Source organism: Cavia porcellus, unplaced genomic scaffold, assembly GCF_034190915.1.
Source record: "Cavia porcellus strain 051 isolate PalLab524CR breed Dunkin Hartley unplaced genomic scaffold, mCavPor4.1 scaffold_1, whole genome shotgun sequence".
Lineage (NCBI taxonomy): Eukaryota > Metazoa > Chordata > Mammalia > Rodentia > Caviidae > Cavia > Cavia porcellus.
The window spans coordinates 116622575-116643136 of record NW_026947484.1 but is presented as its reverse complement, the minus strand read 5'-3'; the positions used below and the strand labels follow the sequence as shown (position 1 = coordinate 116643136).

Here is a 20562-nt window from a genome sequence, read left to right as displayed (position 1 = left end):
CTTTTTCATCGCTTTAGCTGTATACATCTGAGTTAATAAAGTTGTTGATCATTCAACTATATCTTTTTCCACTTCATCATGCATAAAATATATAAACACACTTTCCTATTTTTCCAAAATAAATTCTGAATACTAGAATATTTTAATGATTTTGAACTAGAAATCCCATCTGGTACATTTACTGAGAACTAATATGTGCTAGACCTGATAATAAGCACTTTGTATTAATGCTACATGAAATATATAGTACTGTTATTCACATTTAATGGGTGGAAGAACTGAGATTCTAAGACATGAAATGACTTGCTTAGATTCTGAACCTATAGTTACAAACTAGGAACAGAACCTAGATCTTTCTGATTCCTAAGTTCAGTACCTTAACTGCTGAGTTTATGCCACTGTCTCTAGTTCATACCTTGGAAGATGTGTTCATTCATTCAGAATAGCTAAGAATCAATTGATAGGGGGTGGCAGTCCAGGAGTGGAGGAGGGGCTGTTCTGGGCATCAGTTGAGCAGATGCCCAGGATGCCTGGGGGAGATCAGCTTCCCCTACAAATCAGAGCTCTAAATTACAAGGTTTTTACCAATGTGGAAAAAAAAAGAATCAATTAATAAGTTACTTTTTGAGTACCTTTATACACACAACCTCTACATGATTGTATAAATAAAAATGTATTCATATATATGCATATAAATGTATAATCTATTATTTTTGAGGAAAAAGTGATAAATTTATTCCTTGAGTATATATATTAAAAGTTATACTGGTTTTGTCCAAGCAATTAGATGAAAACCCTTTCTTAGAGAAAAGTTACAAATCCCAATTTAGATAACTTGATTTACTCCTTAACAATTGGGATATGATTGAAAAATAGGGATATTTATTTTTTAAAAAATTAGAATGAAAGACACATTGCCATTAATCTCCATTAAAATACTCTTCTTTCTTTCAAAAATATTTATCCTGTTCTTCTTGCCACTTTCTAAAGCAATTTTAGAAATCTTCTTTCATATGTCTTTTCTAGAATGTCTTTAATTATGCTGTTGTAGCTGCCTCATTGTTCTGAATGCATGCAAGACAGTTACCTTTCATTGTCATTTTTATGTTGGGGAAGAGCCATCAAGTCACACAGTGAGTAAGGTGGATGAGGACACATGTTTTTATGGGCTTGCCTTCCCAGTCAATGGCACTTGATCGCAACATTCACCATATTTTTGATCATATCTTATAAACAATGAAAGGTGACTTCCCAAAACTGCTTCAGAAAGTGGTAAGAATGATGGAATAAATGTATTCAAATGAGGGGGAGTGTTCGTAGGGGGCTTATGACAATGTGTCTTTTACTGTAATAAATTTTTAAAATTTAAACATTTACTATATATCCGCCCATCCCCAGAAATCCAGGGATTGAACTCACAACCACGGGCTTGCAAGGCAGGTGCTTATGTTGCTGAGCTAAATCCCCAGCCCTTTACCATATATTTTGATCGTACCTTGATGATTTCTTCTCTGAAAAAGTCATTAAATACATTTTAAGTAATTCTAATATTTCACACATAATTTTTTAAAGAAATTTTATTTTTATGGGACTTTGCCAGGTGTCTGTGAATAAAAGTCACTGCTGCTAGGACTGCTCTTGAGTTTTAAAAAGTTAATGGATCAAAAATAAGTCAGCGGTAGCCAGGCAGTGTGGGTGGGAAAACAACTGACTGCAGATGGATTTGAAAGAGGATTTTGGCATATGGAACTGGTTTTGTATCTTGTTATTTGACTGTAAGTAGTTGTCAAATAACTTACCCTCAAATCTAAAGAGGGTAAATTTTACTGTGTGTAAATTTTATCTTTGTAAATACAAATTATCTGTTAGTTCATCAAAAAGAATGGTTTGTGCTTTCACTGTTTGATCATTTTTTCATGTAAATTTTTTTTTTTTTTTTTTTTGCACCGGGGATTGAACTCATGACCTCTCACACTTCCCAGGCAGGTACTTGTGCCACTGAGCCATATCCTCAGTGCCCCAAATTTTTACTTTATTTTTGTCACTTTTTTCTAACAGCTTTTAACATTCTGTTCTTAGGCTGAATTTCTGGAATCTTATTATATGGCCTGGTATAAATTCATTTTGGCCATGACTAATTGCAGCACCATATGCCTCATTTATCTGTATGTGAAATTCTTTTTCCATGCTTGGGAACTCTTTTTGCTATTACTTCTCTAAACAGGTTTTTATGCCATTTGTGCTGACTCCGGCATTTTCATTGACTCCAGTCCATCTTATATTGTTCTTCTTTGCATCATCTTGCAGTTGTTGAAATATTTTTTATGGTCCCTTGCTATTTTTAAGAGATCTTTCTTTTCTTGATTGCTAACCACAATCCTGACTTCTAGGTCTAATATTCTATCTTCACTTTCTTTCACACGGTTTTGTAAACTTTCAGTGGAATTTTTAGTTGCCTAGATATCTACTTAAATCTGTTTCATGGATTCCATTTCTGTCATATGTTGGGCATTTATGGTTTCCATTGTTTTTCTATACCCTTCAGTTTTTTATATATATGTCTACTCTAAACTTAGAGTCCTTCATTATAGTCATCATCTTCTTTTTTAACCTGTGAGAATTTTTGTTTTGATAGCCTCTGTAGTTTCATGTATATATATATTTTTATTTCTCTTATTGTCATTCCCAGAAATTCAGATGGATGGCTTCTGATTTCCTCTATCTCAGTGTACCCTGGATTTGTCTTTGATAGGCTAGAAGTGTAGGATTGTGTTTTGCTTCTGTCATATCATTTTCTATTTTTCAATTTTAATTTGTTTCCTGTGTTGTTGTTTGTATTTTTCTTTTTCTTTTTTTTTTTTTTTGTCTTTTTCAGTTCAGTACCAGGGATCGAACTCACGACTGCCTGCTTGCAAGGCAGGCGCTTATGCCACTGAGCTAAATCCCCAGCCCATATTTTTCTTTTGTTAGGTGGCTTTATTACTGGTATTGAAGTTTCCTTAGGAAAGATCTGTTCTTCTAAGACATCTTCTAGGTGTAGCAGGCTGTTGGTCTTTGTATCTATCCCAGTATCCTATCTTTCCACTTTATTAGGGATGATGTGTTGCTGTCTATTTGATTTAGAACCCAGTTCTTTATCACCCCAGATTATCTCAGTGTTATCATATAAGGGTGAACGATTGATTACAACAAGTATGGCATCTTGGTTAAAGTGGTATAATTATTAATGAGTGTCACCAAGCGCAGCATAGAAACTGATTATCTGTGGTAACAGCTAATTTGATATCTCATAGAGCCAAAATCTGCTGTTGGGCCAAGGATTTAGCTCAGTGGCATAAGCATCTGTCTGGCAAGTGTGAGGTCATGAGTTCAATCCTTGGTACAAAAAAAAAAAAACTATTGTTATATAACAACCTCCAACATAGACCAAGAATTTGTATGCAGGTGGGTTTCCCCTTGGTAGGGTGATTTTATCCTGTGGGGAAGGAAAATTTAAGAGGGATAGGAGACAAAAGAGAGTGATAGCTGCTAAAGAGATATAGAGTAGAATCAAAACTGAAGGGCTAAGGATGATCACCCAACTTTAGGAAAACTGGAGAAAAGGACAGGAGAGAAAGAATGAAGGAGAAAGCAAAAGAGTGTCATTCACCTGAAAATCTCAAAGACTGTCAAAAGACTAATGAGAAAAAAGAGAGGCAGGACAGAGAAAACAAAATTCATAAATTCAAGGCCAGACTAGGCTATAGTCGAAGATGAGTTCAAGACCAGCCTGGACTACGTAGCAAAGTCCCACCTCAAAAAAAAAAAAAACCTGTGCTTATTGTATGAAATATTCTGTAATTGTCTACTAAATTGTTTTGGTTGATAATGATGTTGAATTTTTTGGTACTTTTATTGATTTTTCTAATAATTTTATTAATTGCTGAGGGGCATAAATACTTTCTAAAACCCTGTCTAAAGAGTCTCTTTTATCTTGGCCTTTCATAATTTATGTTCTTCTCTTAATGTAATAGATACATTAATCTGCAACAAAAGCCAAGCAAATTTACTGTTTTATTTCCTAAATCCCAAAGATTTCTTTATTATTATCTCTTTTTTAATCTCCTAAAAGGAGCCTTTGAGTCAGTACGCTGATTTCATATTCCCCTGAAAATATACTTTTGAAATTCATTTCAAGGAGAGGGGAAAGAAAGTTTAATTTATGAGGTTACTGATCATTAAACTAGAGTAAAATGACTGCTTATGTATGTTGGGCCAGGGGTGGGGTGAGGTGGGATGGATGTCTATGAAGTTCCTGGGTGTAAAGGCCACATAATTCCACGTTTCCTATGGTCCTTTCCGAGAAAAGTGCTCCCACATATTTGTGGAATGACTTAAAAATAAATGAATGAGTGCTGGATGATGTGAGTCATCACAAAAAGAAAGACACCCATTCCCTAAAATGGTACTCTTTTCAGGCTCCATTAAAAGCCTGAAAACCAAGAAAATTTCCAGAGTCTGCAGTGTTTGATTACTGGCTTCACTCCAACCTGGCTATTGTTAAATGAAATGCTAAAGGAAAGAGCTCTGCAAAAGTGAAACCTAATTTAATATTTAATCAAGTTTAAAAATGCACTTCAGATTTTCAATGTATAAAAATTAGAAAGAAATGAATCATTCCAGCCTAATATTCTGCTCTTTGCCTTAAGCTAAAGTTGATTTAATTCACCATGACAAATTTAGATGTATTTGTTACATCTACACTCTTACTTTGAAAGAAGACCATTATTTTGCTTTGAATTAACTTCATACCAGTAGCAAGTTGATGACATGGGTAGTAGCTTTTTGTCCATAAATAGTATATAGCAGTTCTTAAAAAATAAAATGTTATTGTGGTAAGCCACAAACAAAATGGTATCAGGATTATCACTGTTTGCATAGCATATAAAATTTTTATTTCTCTACTAATTAACATATGTTTTAAACATTACTGAAAGTCAATTAGCTATTTGTTGATATGCCAGAACTCATAAAGGAACTTCGTTTTTCCTTTTGTTGATTTGATTTGACTTATGTAATGACTTTCATCTGGTATTATATTTTTTGGTCATCAAAAACCCTTGTAACGTGTCCAGAGGAAACTTAACAAGGAAAGGTCACCCATCACAAGATGCTTATCTATAATAGTAAAGTTAGTGAGAATAAGATTTTTCAAGACAACTCCAATGAGAAACAATTACACCACACTATCTACCGCCTCACGTTTTCCAAGATTAATGCAATCATACTTGGAAGCCATTTGTTTTGCTTTCTTCAGTTCCTCTTCCTCTCTTCCCCAGTACTCTCATAACACATTAATACCAATATTTGTCTTTTGTCTCCTCTTATATATGCATCAAAAAAATAAGCAAACTTCATGAAGATGCAGAACAACCAGTTGTATATTGTATGTGTATCTGCCAAGTCTAGTAATAGTCAGAAGCCACTGTGAGAAGTGATTTGATGTAAAAACCCTCCCAAATACCTGGTTTCTTGGGAGTAACAAACTCCTTTTCCCAGCTGCATGGTAAAATTACCACCTGTGCCATTGACAGATTGGCTGAGCAACAACCTATAGCTGTTTCCATCCACAGACAAAGCATTAATGTCACATCATGGCTTTTGTTTGATATTTTGATAGGGCTCAGAACAAAATGTGTTTCAAAATTAGGCTCTCTATCATATTATATCAGTTAGACATTACTTGGAGTTGTTTTTATTCTCCTTTTCAGGGACTTTCAGAAGCTTGAACATGATTTTTTTTGTAAGTTCACTTGAGAAACATATTTTTTCTCTGCAGAAGCCAATGTGGCTTTGCTTACCATTTTGCTTTCTCAATTGGCTTTGCTTGTGTCACTCTTAGAGTTGTCACTGTTCCAAACCATCAGGTATATATTAGCTATGCATCTGATGGGAACTCTTGTTTTCAAGGTGAAATCTAGTGTGTTTGTCTAAGGATAACATTTAGTTACAGTAAAAACAAGAACAAAAGTGGAATGAAGAGAAATTCAGTTATGAGAAGATAATTCAGTTATGAGAAGATAAGGAATAGGGAAGTGTCATGGAAACAACAGTATTTTCAAAGAAGTTACTAAAACAGGGTCAGAGGCAGTGAACTTGGAGAAACCTTACTTTATGAACAAGGAGGTAAGAACAGAGGGTAAAGTGAAGAACAGAAACCTTTGAGATGACCTTAAATGCATAAATAATTCCCAATACAAGTTTAGCTATATAGGTTTTCAATGCCCATTTTTAATGCTTCACATTAATGTCTTAGTGTGGTAGAACCATTTAGAGTTTTTTACTCCATTTACAAAAAATGATTAAAACCCAGTGTTTCCTAACAGCCTGTAGAAATGAAAAGCATCTGCTCTGCAGTCTTTTGTATAATTTCTCATTTTTTTCCCTCCACTCAAGGCTTTGGGTAACATGTACCTTTAAGGATGTGTTTGCTCTTTACATGTAGTTTGCTATTTGTTGGCTTCTCTTTTTCCTGGCTTTCCTATAGTTCTTTATCTGTTTTAACATGCATATAGTGAAATGTACTGGTAAAGAATTTTTCTAGTATAAAATGAAGTTAAATCAGCTGTAGAACACTTTTTACTTTTCCACCTATAAGGATGAATTTTAATATTCTATTTGTACCAGAACAACATTTCGTAGAAAATGTAAGCCAAGATGTTTCTCATCTTCCATTGTGACTTTTCTAGATCTTATAATCAAGGGTATGCAAACCATGAATACTATAGATTTACCAAGAAGAATAAGTAAACACTACACATTTCAAACATTGTTGTGGTTTACAGATGATTTTTTTTAGCATTATTGCTTAGAGGAGTGAAAAGATCATATTAGAAACAAGTTAAAGAGCCATGAAGTTACTACACACTATTAAAAACAGTAAAAAGTTTTCTGTTGATAAAACCTTCAAATAACAAAAAGAACATATTATGGTTGATCATTCCTTTTAAGAAATCTGAATACCAGATTTATAAGTTTCATATGTTTACAGTGTCAAAATTTCCATATTCTGCCATGAAGAATGAAATCCTGCAGTGGAATCATCTGTAGAATTGTGACGGACAGCAAATTCCATTTGTTAGCAAAATACCATTTTGCATTCTTGGTTTTCCTGAGTTCCCATTTAAGCTACTTATACAAATCTTTGACATAAGCAGTTCTTTAAATATGTTTACAGCTGACAGTTTGTGAGAACAGGTTTGGTTTTATGGGCTAAATAATTACTTTCTCCAAAAACAGGTGTCACATGCTTAAATTAGTAGTGTTCTTATCTTCAAAGTTCTAGATTTTATTTTTCAAAAGGTTTACTTACACAATATAGTGTGCTGTAGATAGATCTTGTTGCCAGAGGTAACATCTAGAGCTTAGGGGACCAAGGCTGTCATTTCTAAGCCAACTTTCTTTCCCATTTCTATTTTCCAAGGGGACATGTTCTTTGCAAATTCACATGGGGAGAAAAACAAAACAAAACTCCCTGATTGGCCATCCAATTGGAGAACACAACTGGGATGGGTAGGATGAGTTGAGAGTTGGAGGAAGTTTGGGAAAGAGGGAAGTAAGAAGGTAAATTTCCTTTCTGTATGTGGTAATCAAATGAATTTGCTCACATTTCCAGATTTTAAAAGAATTCCTTATCTCCATTATATAGCTTTCATTTTGAGTCACCCTGAGTATTTGCTTCTATTTTATTGTGTGACTCTAAATTATTTCTTTCCGGGGCTGGGGATTTAGCTCGGCGGCATAAGCACCTGCCTTGCAAGCAGGCAGTCGTGAGTTCGATCCCCGGTACCGATAAAAAAAAAAAAAAAAAAAAAAAAAAAAAAAAAAATTTATTTCTTTCCCTGGTTTACATTGGTTATACCTCAGTTGCGGTGCAGGAGGACAGCCATGGCATCCCAGAGGTATAAGCTTTACTCTCAGCTTTGTCGGTGGTAACTTGAAAGTACTGAGTTCCTTTCAGCCTAGTTTCTCTTCTCTATCAAATACGAATAATAAGATGCTACAATAGAAAGAGTATAGATGTTGGATCCTTTTAAACAGGCACTCGCTCTGCTGGGATGTGGAGTCTACAATTCAGAACTGCAAACTAGCCCTGCCAAAATAATTCATGTTTGTTGAAACTCCTGTAATTCCTAATACTAATATTTTTAAGTCATGTATTTGACTATGATGGTCCCCTAGCTCACAGAGTTGGGCTAAGGGTTCTTCATGTTTTATTCTTGTTTTTTTTTTTTTTTAGTACTGGGGATCAAACTCACAACTTCACACTTGCCAAGCAGGCATTTACACTGGAGGTAAATCCCCAGCCCCTTTCTTCATGGATTTTTCTTTATTCTTTTTTTTTTTGTTCAAACTGCCAACATCATTTTTCATAAAGATTAACATTTTGATTCTTATACTTCTGTAAAAGTAGAAAAGACTCAGAATGATCTAAAACAACTTTGATAAAGAAACAAAATTAGAGCTCCAGCCCTCTTCATGTTTTTCTAAGGAGCACCTATAACACATGAACATCCTGAGAGGCACTGGTGTGCCAGTCACCCTTCCTCGGCCCTGTCCTGTGCATGTGCTGTGGCCGTCCTCTCCCCTATTACTTTTTACATTTTGGTTGTTATCCTTTCTCTTCTCATTCAAACCTCTGCCTTGTGTTTTGGATTCACGCTGAAGCACTTTTGTTCACCTCCTCGATGTCCTGTTCTATTATGTTCTCTTCTCAAAGGCCTTAAGGTTTGATTTTTCTACCTCTACTTTCCAGCTTCACCAGCCTCTGTTACATAAATTCTTTTTCCCTTTTTTATGGGAAATAAACTTAATTTGAATTTTTACCATTTCTCCTAATTCTCTCCTAGCATACCAACTCCTTGTTTTGTTGTTTTGTTATTTTTCCCCTTCCTCCAATCTTTATTTCATCACGTGGTCCAACTTTTTGTTTTAAGGATTTAATGAAACAATATGATGTTTTGATGAAATAATACAATGTTTACATGTGTGTCTTATTTCACTGTGTTTTCAAAATACATCCATTTACCTATAAAAGTATCCAGTTTATCATTCTTTATGGCTGGGTAGTATTCCTTTGTATAAAAATACAATGTGAGATGATTTTTTAAATTCTTTTGGGAAGATCCCAGAAGGAATAGCAGGGTTGAATGGAATCTCCAATGGTAGTTTTTGAGGAGTCTCTACACTGATTTCCACAGTGATTGCACCAGTCTGCATTCCCACTAACAGTGGAGAAAAGTTCATTTTTCCCCACAGCCCCTCCAGCATTTGTTATTGCTTGATTTCTTGATAATAGCCATTCTTTCTGGGGTGAGGTGGAATCTCAGTGTTGTCTTAATTTGCATCTCTCAAATGACCAGTGATATTTAACATTTTTTCATGTGTTTATTTGTTGTTTGTATTTCTTCATCTGAGAAGTGTGTACTCATCTCAGATGCTCATTTTTTGATTGGGTGTTTAAATCTGGGAAGACTGATCTTTTTGAATTCTTTATATTTTTTCGATAGTAATCCTTTGTCTGAGGAACAGTTGGTGAACATTTTCTCCCATGTTGTAGGTTGTGTCTTCACTCTGTTGGTAGTTTCTCTTGCTGTACAGAAGCTTTTCAGTAGGATGAGATCCTGGTTGTTGATTCTTTGTGATAGTTCCTATGCAGTGTGGGTTTTGTTCATAAAGTCTTTGCCTACTCTAATATCTTTAATAGTTTTACCTGCTCTATCTTCCAGCACATTTAATGTTCCTGTTTTAATATTAAGATCTTTGATCCATTCTGATTTTAGCTTAGTACATGGCGAAAGATATGGGTCCAGCTTTAATCTTTGGCATGTATAGAGCCAGTTTTCCAGCACCATTTATAACTGAAAGAAAGAGGTTATCTTTCTTCCAGTGAATGTGTTTGGCACCTTTGTGAAAGATAAGGTGGCTTTGTGTGTCTGCAGTTGTTTCTGCATCTTCTAATCTATTCCATTGATCTTTGGGTCTGTTTTTTTGCCAGTGCCACACTATTTTTATCACAGTAGCTTTATAGTATAATTTCAAGTCAGGGTTTGTGAGGCCCCCCTTATCTTGTTTTTGTTGCTCTAATTGCCTTTGCTATTCTAGATCGCTTCTGGTTCCAGATGAATTTTAAGATTGTTTTTCTAATTCTGTGATACATACTTTTGGAATTTTGATTGGGATTTCATTGAATCTGTATAACAGTTTTGGAAGTATGGCCATTTTCACTATTGGTTCTTCCTACCCAACAGCATGGTATATCTCTCCATTTTCTAACATTCTCTTTAATCTCCTTTTTCAGAGAACTGTAGTTTTCAATGTAGAGGCCTTTTACAGCCTTTGTTAGATTGGTTCCTAGGTCTTTCTTTCTTTCTTTCTTTTGGATGCTATCATGAAAGGTGTTGTTTCCCTGATTTCTCTCTCAATGAGTTTACAAGAAGGCTATTGATTTTTGAGTATTGATTTTGTAACCAGCTACATTACTGAATTTGCTTATTAAATCTAGAAGTCTTTTGGTAGAGTTTTTGGGTCTTCTAAGTAGACTATCACGTCAAATGCAAATAACAATGGTAAAACTTCTTCCTTTCCTATCTCTATATTCCTTTTATTTCTTTCTGTTGTCTAATTGCTCCAGCTGAAGTTTCCAGGACTATGTTGAATTAGAGTGGAGACAATGGGCATTCTTGTGTTGTTTCTGATTTTAAAGTAAAAGCTTTCTATTTTTGTTCATTTAATATGACGTTGGCTGTTGGTTTGTCATAGATGGCCTTTATCAGATTGAGATAAAGGCCATCTATTCCAATTTTCTCTAGGGTTTTTATCATAAATGGGTACTGGACTTTGTCAAGAGCTTTTTCTGCATCTATTGTGATGATCATATGATTCTTGTCCTTAGCTTTGTTAATATGGTGTATTACATTTATGGATTTATGTATCTTGAGTCATCCCAGCATCCCTGGGTTGAATACTAGATCATGATGTACAATCTTTTTTATGATTTTCTGCAGTCTTGTTTGCCAGTATCTTATTGAGGATTTTTGCATTAGTTGGCCTGTAATTCTCTTTTTTAGTTGGGTCCTTCTCTGGTTTTAGAATCAGAATAATGCTTGCTTCCAAGAATGAATTTGGGGGTATTGCTTCCCTTTCAATTTCATTAAAGAGTTTGAGAAATAGTGGTGTTTCTTGTAGAATTCAGCAGTGAATCCATCAGGGCCTGAGCTTTTCTTTGTTGATAGGTTTTTAATTGTATCTTCAATTTCATTTATTAATATTGGGTTATTTAGGATTTTTACATCCTCTTGATTCATTTTGGAAATTCATATGTACCTAGGAATCTGTCCATTTCTTTAGTATTTTCCATCTTGTTAGAATACAAGTTTTCCAAGTATGAATATATGATTTTCTGGATTTCTGCAGGCTCTGTTGTGATCTTGCATTTTTCATTCCTAATTATGTGGGTTTGAGTCTTTTCTTTCCTTTTTTGGATAAGATTGGATAAGTGTTTGTCAATTTTGTTTAATTTTTCAAAGAACCAACTCTTCAATTCATTGATTCTTTGTATTTTTTTTTTTGTCTCCAGTGTGTTAATTTCTACTCTGATCTTTATAATATCCTCTCTTGTATGAGCTTTTGGTTTAACTTGCTGTTCTTTTTCTAGAAGTTTAAGATTCAACATTAAGTTGTTTATCTGTGCTTGGTCTGTTTTTCTTTTTTTTTTTTTTTTTTTGTCTTTTTCGTTTTTATCGGACCCAGGGATTGAACTCACAACTGCCTGCTTGCAAGGCAGGCGCTTGTGCCGCTGAGCTAAATCCCCAGCCCCCTTGGTCTGTTTTTCTAATATGGGTATTTATTGCTATAAATTTCCCTCTTAAGACTGCTTTCATTGTGTCCCACAAGTTCCAGTATGTTATATTGTCATTATTATTCAATTCCAAAAGCTCTAATTTCTTAATTTCATCTGTGACCTATCAGTGGGGTGCTATTTAATTTCCATGTGTTTGTGAAGTTTTTATATTTCCTTTGGCATGGATTTCCAATTTCTTTGCACTGTGGTCTGATAATATGCATGGGGTAATTTCAATTCCTTCACATTTACTTAAGCATGTTCTGTGAGCCAGCATATGGTCTGTTTTGGAGAATGTCCCATGTGCAGCTAAGAATGTGTATTCTGATGTTGTGGGGCAGAACACTCTTTAGACAGTAATCTACTAAGTCCATTTGCTCAAAAGATTGATTTAGTTCTAATTTTTTATTCATTTTTGTCTAATTGATCTGTCTTTTTGTGACAGTGGAATATTGAAGTCTCCCGATACAATTGTATTAGAGTTTACTTGATTTTTCATGTCCATTAATAATTATTTTATATAGCTAGTTGTGCACTGGTATTTGTTGCATATACATTTATAACTGTTCTCCTTTCCTCTTGGATTGTTCCCTTTACAAAGATGTAATGACCTTATTTATCTCTATTAATCAGTCTTGGCTTGAAATTCACTTTGTCTACAAATACAATTGCTGCCCATGCTTTTTTCTGGATTCCTGATGCATGGAGTATTATTTTCCATCCTTTGACTTTCGGTCTATGAATTTCTTTCTGAATTAAATGTATTTCTTGTATGCAGCATAATGTTGAATCTTGCCTCTTGATCCATTCTGCCATTCTGTGTCTTCTGAGTGGTAAATTGAGACCACTAACATTGATGGTTAAGGGGCTGGGGATTTAGCTCCGTGGTATAAGTGCCTGCCTTGTAAGCACACAGTTGTGAGTTTGATCCCTGGTGCAAAAAAAAAAAAATGATAGTTAAAACCAATATGTATTGATTTATCCTTGTCATGTTATTTTCCTGTTGTTGCCCCCCCCCAACCTTTTTTTCTTCCCTCTAATTTTTTTGCCTTTCATGGTAGATTCCTTCTGTTGGGGTTCACGGAGCTGTAGTCTTTATTACTCTTTCTAGAATGTCTTTCAGAACATTCTGGAGTGCTGGTTTGGTGGTCATAAATTTCCTCATCTGTTCTTTGTCATGGAAGTATCTTATTTCTCCATCAACTTTGAAAGATATTTTTGTGGGATATATCAATCTGGGTTGCAAGCTGTTTTCCTTTGGAACATGGAGTACTTCACTCCAAGCTCTCTTTGACTTGGAGAGTTTGTGCTGAAAAGTCAGCTGTGATTCTGATGGGCTTTTCTTTATAGATGATTTGTTTTTTTTCCATAACAACTTTTAAGATTCTGTTCATGTGTTGAATTTCTGGAATCTTGACAATGATATGCCTGGTTGTAGATTTTTTTTTATTATTGCTAATTGGAATTTGGTATGCCTCCCTTATTTGTCAAATTCTTTTTCTCTACCAGGCAAGTTCTCTGTCTTGATGTCTGTGAATATGTTTTTAATGTCATTTTTGGTATTGCCTGCTGTTCATTGACTACAATTAATCTTAAGTTATTCTTTGTCTCATCTAGCAACTGCTGGATTGATTTCTCAGGATACCTTGCTAGTTTTGAAAAATCTTTCTATTCCTGGTTACTAACTGCAAGCCTGTTTTCAATATCTGAGATCCTGGCCTCACATTGGCCTAATCTTCTTTGAATACTTTCAATGAAGTTTTTATTCTCCTGGATATCTGCTTGAATCTGCTTATGGATTCCATTTGTTTCCTATGCTGTGCTTCCATAATTTGCTTAAGCTCATCTGTTTTTTTTGTCTGTATCTGCTCTAACATTGCTAAGCATGGTATGTGTTTTGGTTACTTTTCTCTCATTATTGTGACAAAATACCCGACCCCCAATATGAAGGAAGGAAAGGTTTATTTCTTATAGTTGGAGGTTTCAGTCCATACTCAGCTCCAAGCAGCAGGGTGGCGTGGTGGGGCCACCATGTATGGGCGCTGCAAAGAGCAAAAGAGAAAAACATGCCTTCTTCCACCAGTTACATTGTATCCTGGCTCCACCCCTAGGTGGGTCTAGCACTCACACCACCAGTCTGAGCACTAGACAATGAACCAATCACAAATACTATATTCAGCCATGTCCATACTTGCATAAGATCTGATATATAAACCATAAGAGTGCGTATTTTGTAATCTCTGGAGTTATCTGAGAGATTGTTTCTGATTTCATTTTTTCCAGAGCCAATTGCTTTGTTGTTACCACTTTGGAGAGACCTGATGGGGGGCTTTTGGATTGTCCCACCTCATTGCTCTCTGGGTTTGCCTTTGGTGAACTGGATGTCTGGGGTTGCATCTTGTTTAAGTGTCTTCTCATCTCTTTTCTTTTTAGTTTAACTCCTGGGATGATGTTTGTAAGTTGCCTATGGTGGGTTGCTTTATTGTGCCATTTAGGACACGTAGGTGATGATTCCTTCTCTGAAATATCTTCCAGATGTAGCTGGTTTTGGGTTTTGAGTCTGTTAGAAGTCTGTTGTTGGAGATGAGTTGTTATTGCTGGTTTGGCCAAGTCCCTGATTCTTTGGTACTGTGCCACTGTATTTTCTGTGGCCCTTAGTTAATCTCAGTCATGGATTTTCAGGGACAACAGCTGTTTAGAACAATTATGTCAATTTTGGCTATAGTGGTACTAATAGAGTCAAACACAGCATGTAGAACAACAAACTGAGCTAATCCTTAATTTGTAACTTTTAACCATATGAAATAGATTTGTGATCATATAACAAAATGTAAAATAAACCAGATAATTTTATGCAATATGTAAGTCCATAATGTGTCAGTTTTGCTCTTAGGGTTAATTTAAAATGGATTAAGGAGAAAATAGAATAGCAGAAAAAGAAAGAGGTTCTAAGTAAGTTGGAGCACCAAGATAGGTTCTGCCAACTTGGGGAAAATGGTGCAGAAGATTGAAAGAAAAGAGAGATAGAAGAGATAAAAGATAGAACAAAATAGAACCACATCCACAAAGAGGATAGGAATCACTCTCATGCTCATAAAAAAAAAATAATGAAAGAGAAAGAGTAATAAAAAACAAACTGAATAATAAAACAAAATGAACAAACAAGAAAAGAAAACAAAAAAAAATAAACCACAGAGTCCACTTCAGGATTTTCTCTGAGTTCACTAGTAAACAGCCTGTGGAGACAGAGTCCTGAATCATGCCACTGTATTCCAGCAAGCCAGCCATTGCTTTATGGCGGAATAGTAGATGACCTTAGCAGGCTTGCCCCTAGACCAGACTCATTGGGCTCGCTGCAGTCCAAGCAGTTTCCAGGGATCTCCACACAGCTCGGAGCTGCTGGAGGAAGTCAGCAGGAGTTCTAGGTTTGAGGCTTATTGGATCTGGCTTCAAAACGGCTCCTGGCTAATCACTGTCACCCATGGGAGGAGGACCGAGTCCTCTACTCTCACTGCCAGCCAGTGCAGTCCTCCAATCCAGGGCTCCCCTCTACTGCCACGTGTCTCAGGAGAGGCCTCTGGGGTTGCCAACTGACACCATCACCATGACTGAGTGTCCCCAGGTTCCAACAGCTCCTTACAGTTAGTTCCCCTCCAGGCGAAGGTGCCACCAGCTACTGCCGCCTTCTTTGTTGAAGTTTTTGTTTTTACTCTCTCTATGGGCTTCAGTTCACACTTCAGATTCTTCTTGGGTCCAGTGGACCTGCTTCCTTCCTTCTTGTCTTCCTTAAGTTTAGATGATAGAATCAGGAGAAGAGGAGTGGGTAACCTGTTTGAGAACTAAGAACAAAGCATAGACTAGTTCTCATTACTGCCAGCCCCAGGCTTTCCTCTTTACCGCACAACAACTGAGACATTTGTCAGTTTCCTTTGTAGGAATAATCAAATATATGCTTTCTACATTAGAACAGAGGAAGTAACCTTGTGCCATATAAATACCAGGGTTTAAGTTTGCCCTATAAGATTTGGACTAGTTTAGCTGAGATATTTATTCTCCATAACTTTCTTTTCTTCATCTGTAAAGCAATAACAATAATATCTACCTTATAGTCTTATGTAAACTTAACTATGTGTCACTAAGGAGCCTCCATGGTAAGTTCCTGTGTCTCCCTCCCAGCCCCTGTGTCAACTTATTAGGTTAAATATTTTCATCTAGAAATTAAGAGACTAACAAGAAGTGAATAAATATTTTAAAATTTAGGCCAAGAAATGTCTGTCCAGTATCCAACTTGGATGATATGGTATGTCTAACTGTTTTCACGTTGATTTTCATGCTACAGTGAGCCCTTTTAGGCATGAAAACAACCAAGAGCAATTTGCTTCTTTGTTCTTATTTGGCCATGTGTTGTTTTCATGAGAGACTGCAGCTCTTTCAAGAGTAGTACATGAGGATTTACCAGTGGATACCAGCTCTGTCTTCCTGGGCCACCAGTCAAAGACATCCTTCTGAACCTACCCCTCAAAAAGAGGCTAATCTTAAAGGGGCTGGGGATTTATCTCAGCGGCATAAGTGCCTGCCTTGCAAGCATGTGGTCATGAATTCGATCCCCAGTACTGATTAAAAAAAAGAGGCTCATCCGTGTGTTCTTGTTCATAAACAACCTTAGTCCTGTGTTAACTTTTTTGTTTCTGTGACACAAAACCTGATACCTATAACTTAAAGGAGGAGATATTTCATTTGACTCACTGTTTGGGGGGATTTAGTCCATGGTCATCTGCCTCCAGAGCAAAAACATCATGGCAGAAGAGCAAAGAACAGGAACTTCTCACCTCATAGCAGTCAAGAAGCAGAGAACAAAGGGAGGAGCTAGGGTGAGAGATACACTCCAGGGGCAGACCTCTTCCATCAGGCCCCACCTCCTAATAGAACATTTCATTATGAACTTCTCATAGATCAATCCACTGATGAGTACAACGCCCTCGTGATTGAATCACCTTCATGAAGCCACTCCTCTGAATTCATGACTTTTAAGGGACATTTAGATTTAAACCAGTCCCACAACTCAGTTCTCAGTTTGCTTGAGGCTTCTAAAACATTACTTCATCCCAATCTTTTTCTCCTCTAAACTTGTCTTGAATTTACAGCTTATTATTTGATTGTTTTCCAGTCATTTAACTTGTATTAATTTTCCCTTTCCCAAAATTAGATATGAGTACCCTAGAACCAAAAAGCAAATCGTCTGACTTTATTATCCCCTATGGAACTTAGCAGTGTGCTGGGTACATAAAGGCTTCTGATTGATAACAAAATCATAAGCAACTAGAACACATATGACAGAAGTCAGTAGTGACTGCACCCAGTTCCTTGTAGAAGTATACCACTATGTCCCTTCTCACTGAGTTAATATTTCTTCTTCAGCTAATACTTTCTGGTACATCCTGGATTCCACTGAGAAGTAAATGGAATTCAAAGGGCTCCTGATGGACAACTTTGGTCTCCTGGATCACCTTTGTTAATTGCCTACCCATTAACCAGGTGTGCCCTTCCCTCTTTGTTATCAAAGAGTAGTAATTTGTGCAACCCCTTTTCTCAATGTCATGGCAAATTTAAGGCTCATAAAGCTCTCTTCAGATTTAAAAGTATCATAAAGCATAGGTAAATTTTAGAACTCAGGTTATCCTCTGCCTCCATTCCACCAAAATGTCTATGTAACTCTTCAAGAAAATACTTTCAATTGAATTTTTTTAAATGGCCTAAAATTATCACTACAGAATTGCTTTTTAATGTCATTCTTCTAGGATCATGAAACCTAGTTGTTAAAGCTATCCTTTAAAGCTGTTTATTCTTGGCTTGTTATTATTTCGCAAAACTTTTGTATTAGACAGGTTCCCTATTGCTGAACAAAATACCCAACAGCCATAATTTAAAGGAGGAGAGATTTAGTTTGGTTCAGTTTCAGAGGATTCAATCCAAAGCAGGCTGGCTCCAGTGCAGGAATATCTTGGCAGAAAGATGTAGTGTGGAGCAAAGCTGCTTAGTTCATAGCAGCCAGAGAACTGCGCAGGGTAACAATGCCAGAAAAAAAGGGGCCAGGGACCATATATAGAACTCAGGGGTCATACCTTTGTGACCCACCAAGACACAACTGGAAGCATGTTGTCCTAATCTGTTAGGAGGCATCCAAGTGATAAGCTTAACTGTCATACTTTTTATTGTTTACAAATAAGTAATTATTTGTAGTTATGGTCTGGATAGATCTGCTAAGGATCATATTTGGGGGGCAAGGTCCCCTGTGCAGCAGTGTTCAGAGCTGCTAGGCTTTTGGGAAATGATTTTAATGAGAGGGCTCAAACTTTATTAATAGATTAACCATTGATCTATACTTTAATGGGATTATTGAGAAGTGATGAGAATTTAGGAGGGTGCTAGTTGAAGGGAGTGCATTGTGGGAACATGACCTCAGGCACTGTAATCCTGTCCTGGGCCTCCTCTCTGTATGTCTCTGCTTCTGCCTCTGCCCCTGCCCCTGCCCCTGCCTCTTTCTCATCTACTATACCCTTCTGCCATGATGTTTCTGCCTTACCACAGGCCTAAAAGCAATGAAGCAAGACAGCTGACCACAGATCTTTCTAAAACCGTGAGTCAAAATAAATCTTTCTTCCTTGATGACTTTTTATCAGGTGTTCAGTCACAGTGACCAAAAGCTGACTAACATGAATTTAAACATAATTTAAAATAGTAAATTACGTACAAATTTGTTTTCATTTTGTACTAAGTAACTGCTCTGAGCCAAGACCTGAGTTAGTTACTGTGAAAGATGGAGATGATTATAAGACATAATGTTGGTGTATGGAAGAGTTTGTAATTTGAATAGACATGATCCAAGTCTAAGATTAGGAAAGAGGTGATTTTGATATAGGAGAAATGAAACTCCCAACCTGCTAGATGTCAGATGTGTTAGATGTTCCTGAAATCAAAGAATGAATTCCAAGGAAAACGGAAGGTTAAGAGGAAGATAGATGACATGCATGGGGCTGCTGGGGGAGAACTAGATGCCAGCCTTTTCCTGTGAGTCAGCGCCTTTCTTGGACTGCAGGGGAGAAGAACAAGAAGCCAACAAGCCTTCCCTGTGAGTCAGCACCATACATGGGCCACTGAGGGGAGAACCAGAAGCCAGCCCCTTCCAACTCACGGGCTGGGAGATAAGAGCAGCCAAGGTTCTTCCCCTATCCTTCCTATAAATGACTAGCTAATCCAGAGAAACACAGGCTGTGATGAAAGCTGTTGAGATAAAATACAACATAATGCTTGTAGTGTTTAGTATTTCACTGACTTTGCAGGTAAAGCCAGTAGTCTGATATTTCACTGACTTTGCAGGTAAAGCCAGTAGTCTGATCATCTATTTGGAGAGTAACTATGCACAATGTAGCATCGATGAGGGATCTCCTTCTAAGGGTTGTGGCCATTGTTAATTCCCTGTTGTTTTGTTTTGAAGTCCTGTATCATTTTCACTGTTTTGTTGGGTTGGGTTTTATTGTGTTTTGTCATGTTTGATCTTATTATATCCAATGGCATAGGCAGCTGTTTCAAAAATAACAAGATATATTATAGTAGCCATTTTGTATTTACTATTATCTTGTTTTGAAGTCCTTTATTGCATTCATTGCTTTGTTTTTATTGGTTCTATTTTGTTCTGTTTTGTTTGATTTTTTTTTTATGTCTGAAGTTATGGGTAGCTATTTTGAAAATAAGAGACATTATAGTAACCATTGTTGATTTCCTATTATCTTGTTTTGAAGTTTTGTATTATTTATACTGGTTTGTTTTGATTGGCTTTGTTGTTTTATTTCACTTGGTTTTATTCTCTTTCAATTAAAAATTACCCCCAAAAAAGTAGGAAAGATTTATTGAGGAATAGCCCTGAGAGACAGGAAGTTTCCTAAAAGACAGTGGGTTGCCACTGAGGCCCTTTGTTGAGTAATTGGATACAGCAAAGTCACAGTGTTGGTACAACATGGGTCAAGCTATAGTTAACCTGTAAGATTACATGTATAGGATAACTACCTAGCTAATACTGATCCAGTAGGGAAGCAGGTCACATAGGAAGGGCGCATGGAAAGAACAAAGGCATTTTGGGGAAGGAATGAGAATGGATGCTGTGATCACCCACCTGGGTAGCTGATGTCTTCCTGGACCAGGTGGTGCTAAATACAGTATAATTCTGAGTTGCTGTTTATCCCTTAGGGATGCATGCCAGCCTGGCCATTGTGTCTTTTCCTTGGGTCTGACCTTTAGATGTGCCTCCAACCACAATTCTGATGTCTTTATTTCTCACTGACTTTTTGAAAGCCTAGTACTTTTCTGACTGTGTATTAACTAGTGATTTCCTACTGTGCATTTTTTTCTTCTGTAAATCTGTATAACTTGTACCCCTTCACTGTTTTTTTTTCTTTCTTTTCTTTTCTCCTTAAATAAAAATTTAAAAAAATATTTCTGACTGTGTATTATATGTAACTTAGCTATCTATAATAATTTGACTTACTTAAAAATTCTAGACTGACACATCGGTATTATTCTTTGGCGGTGTTTTTAAATCCCAAGCCCTTTTTTGGAGGTGAGAGCAGGTTAGTGAGCCACTATCCCATTACCCCAGGCTTCAAAAACCACCTAATAAAATGGCA

The 20562-nt window shown here is 36.4% G+C and overlaps 1 protein-coding gene and 1 long non-coding RNA gene across 2 annotated transcripts in view; one reads left to right on the top strand and one right to left on the bottom strand.

Moving 5' to 3' along the window:
• Alg14 (ALG14 UDP-N-acetylglucosaminyltransferase subunit) overlaps positions 1-20562 on the top strand; it is a 92169-nt gene that overhangs the window by 32999 nt on the left and 38608 nt on the right. The gene's annotated exons all lie outside the window — the stretch shown is intronic.
• The window catches only part of LOC134477293 (uncharacterized), a 49787-nt gene continuing 37733 nt past the window's right edge, over positions 8509-20562 (bottom strand). Inside the window, exon 3 of the long non-coding RNA XR_010049237.1 lies at positions 8509-15720. This is a non-coding gene — a long non-coding RNA (uncharacterized LOC134477293). The remainder of the gene's footprint in view (positions 15721-20562) is intronic.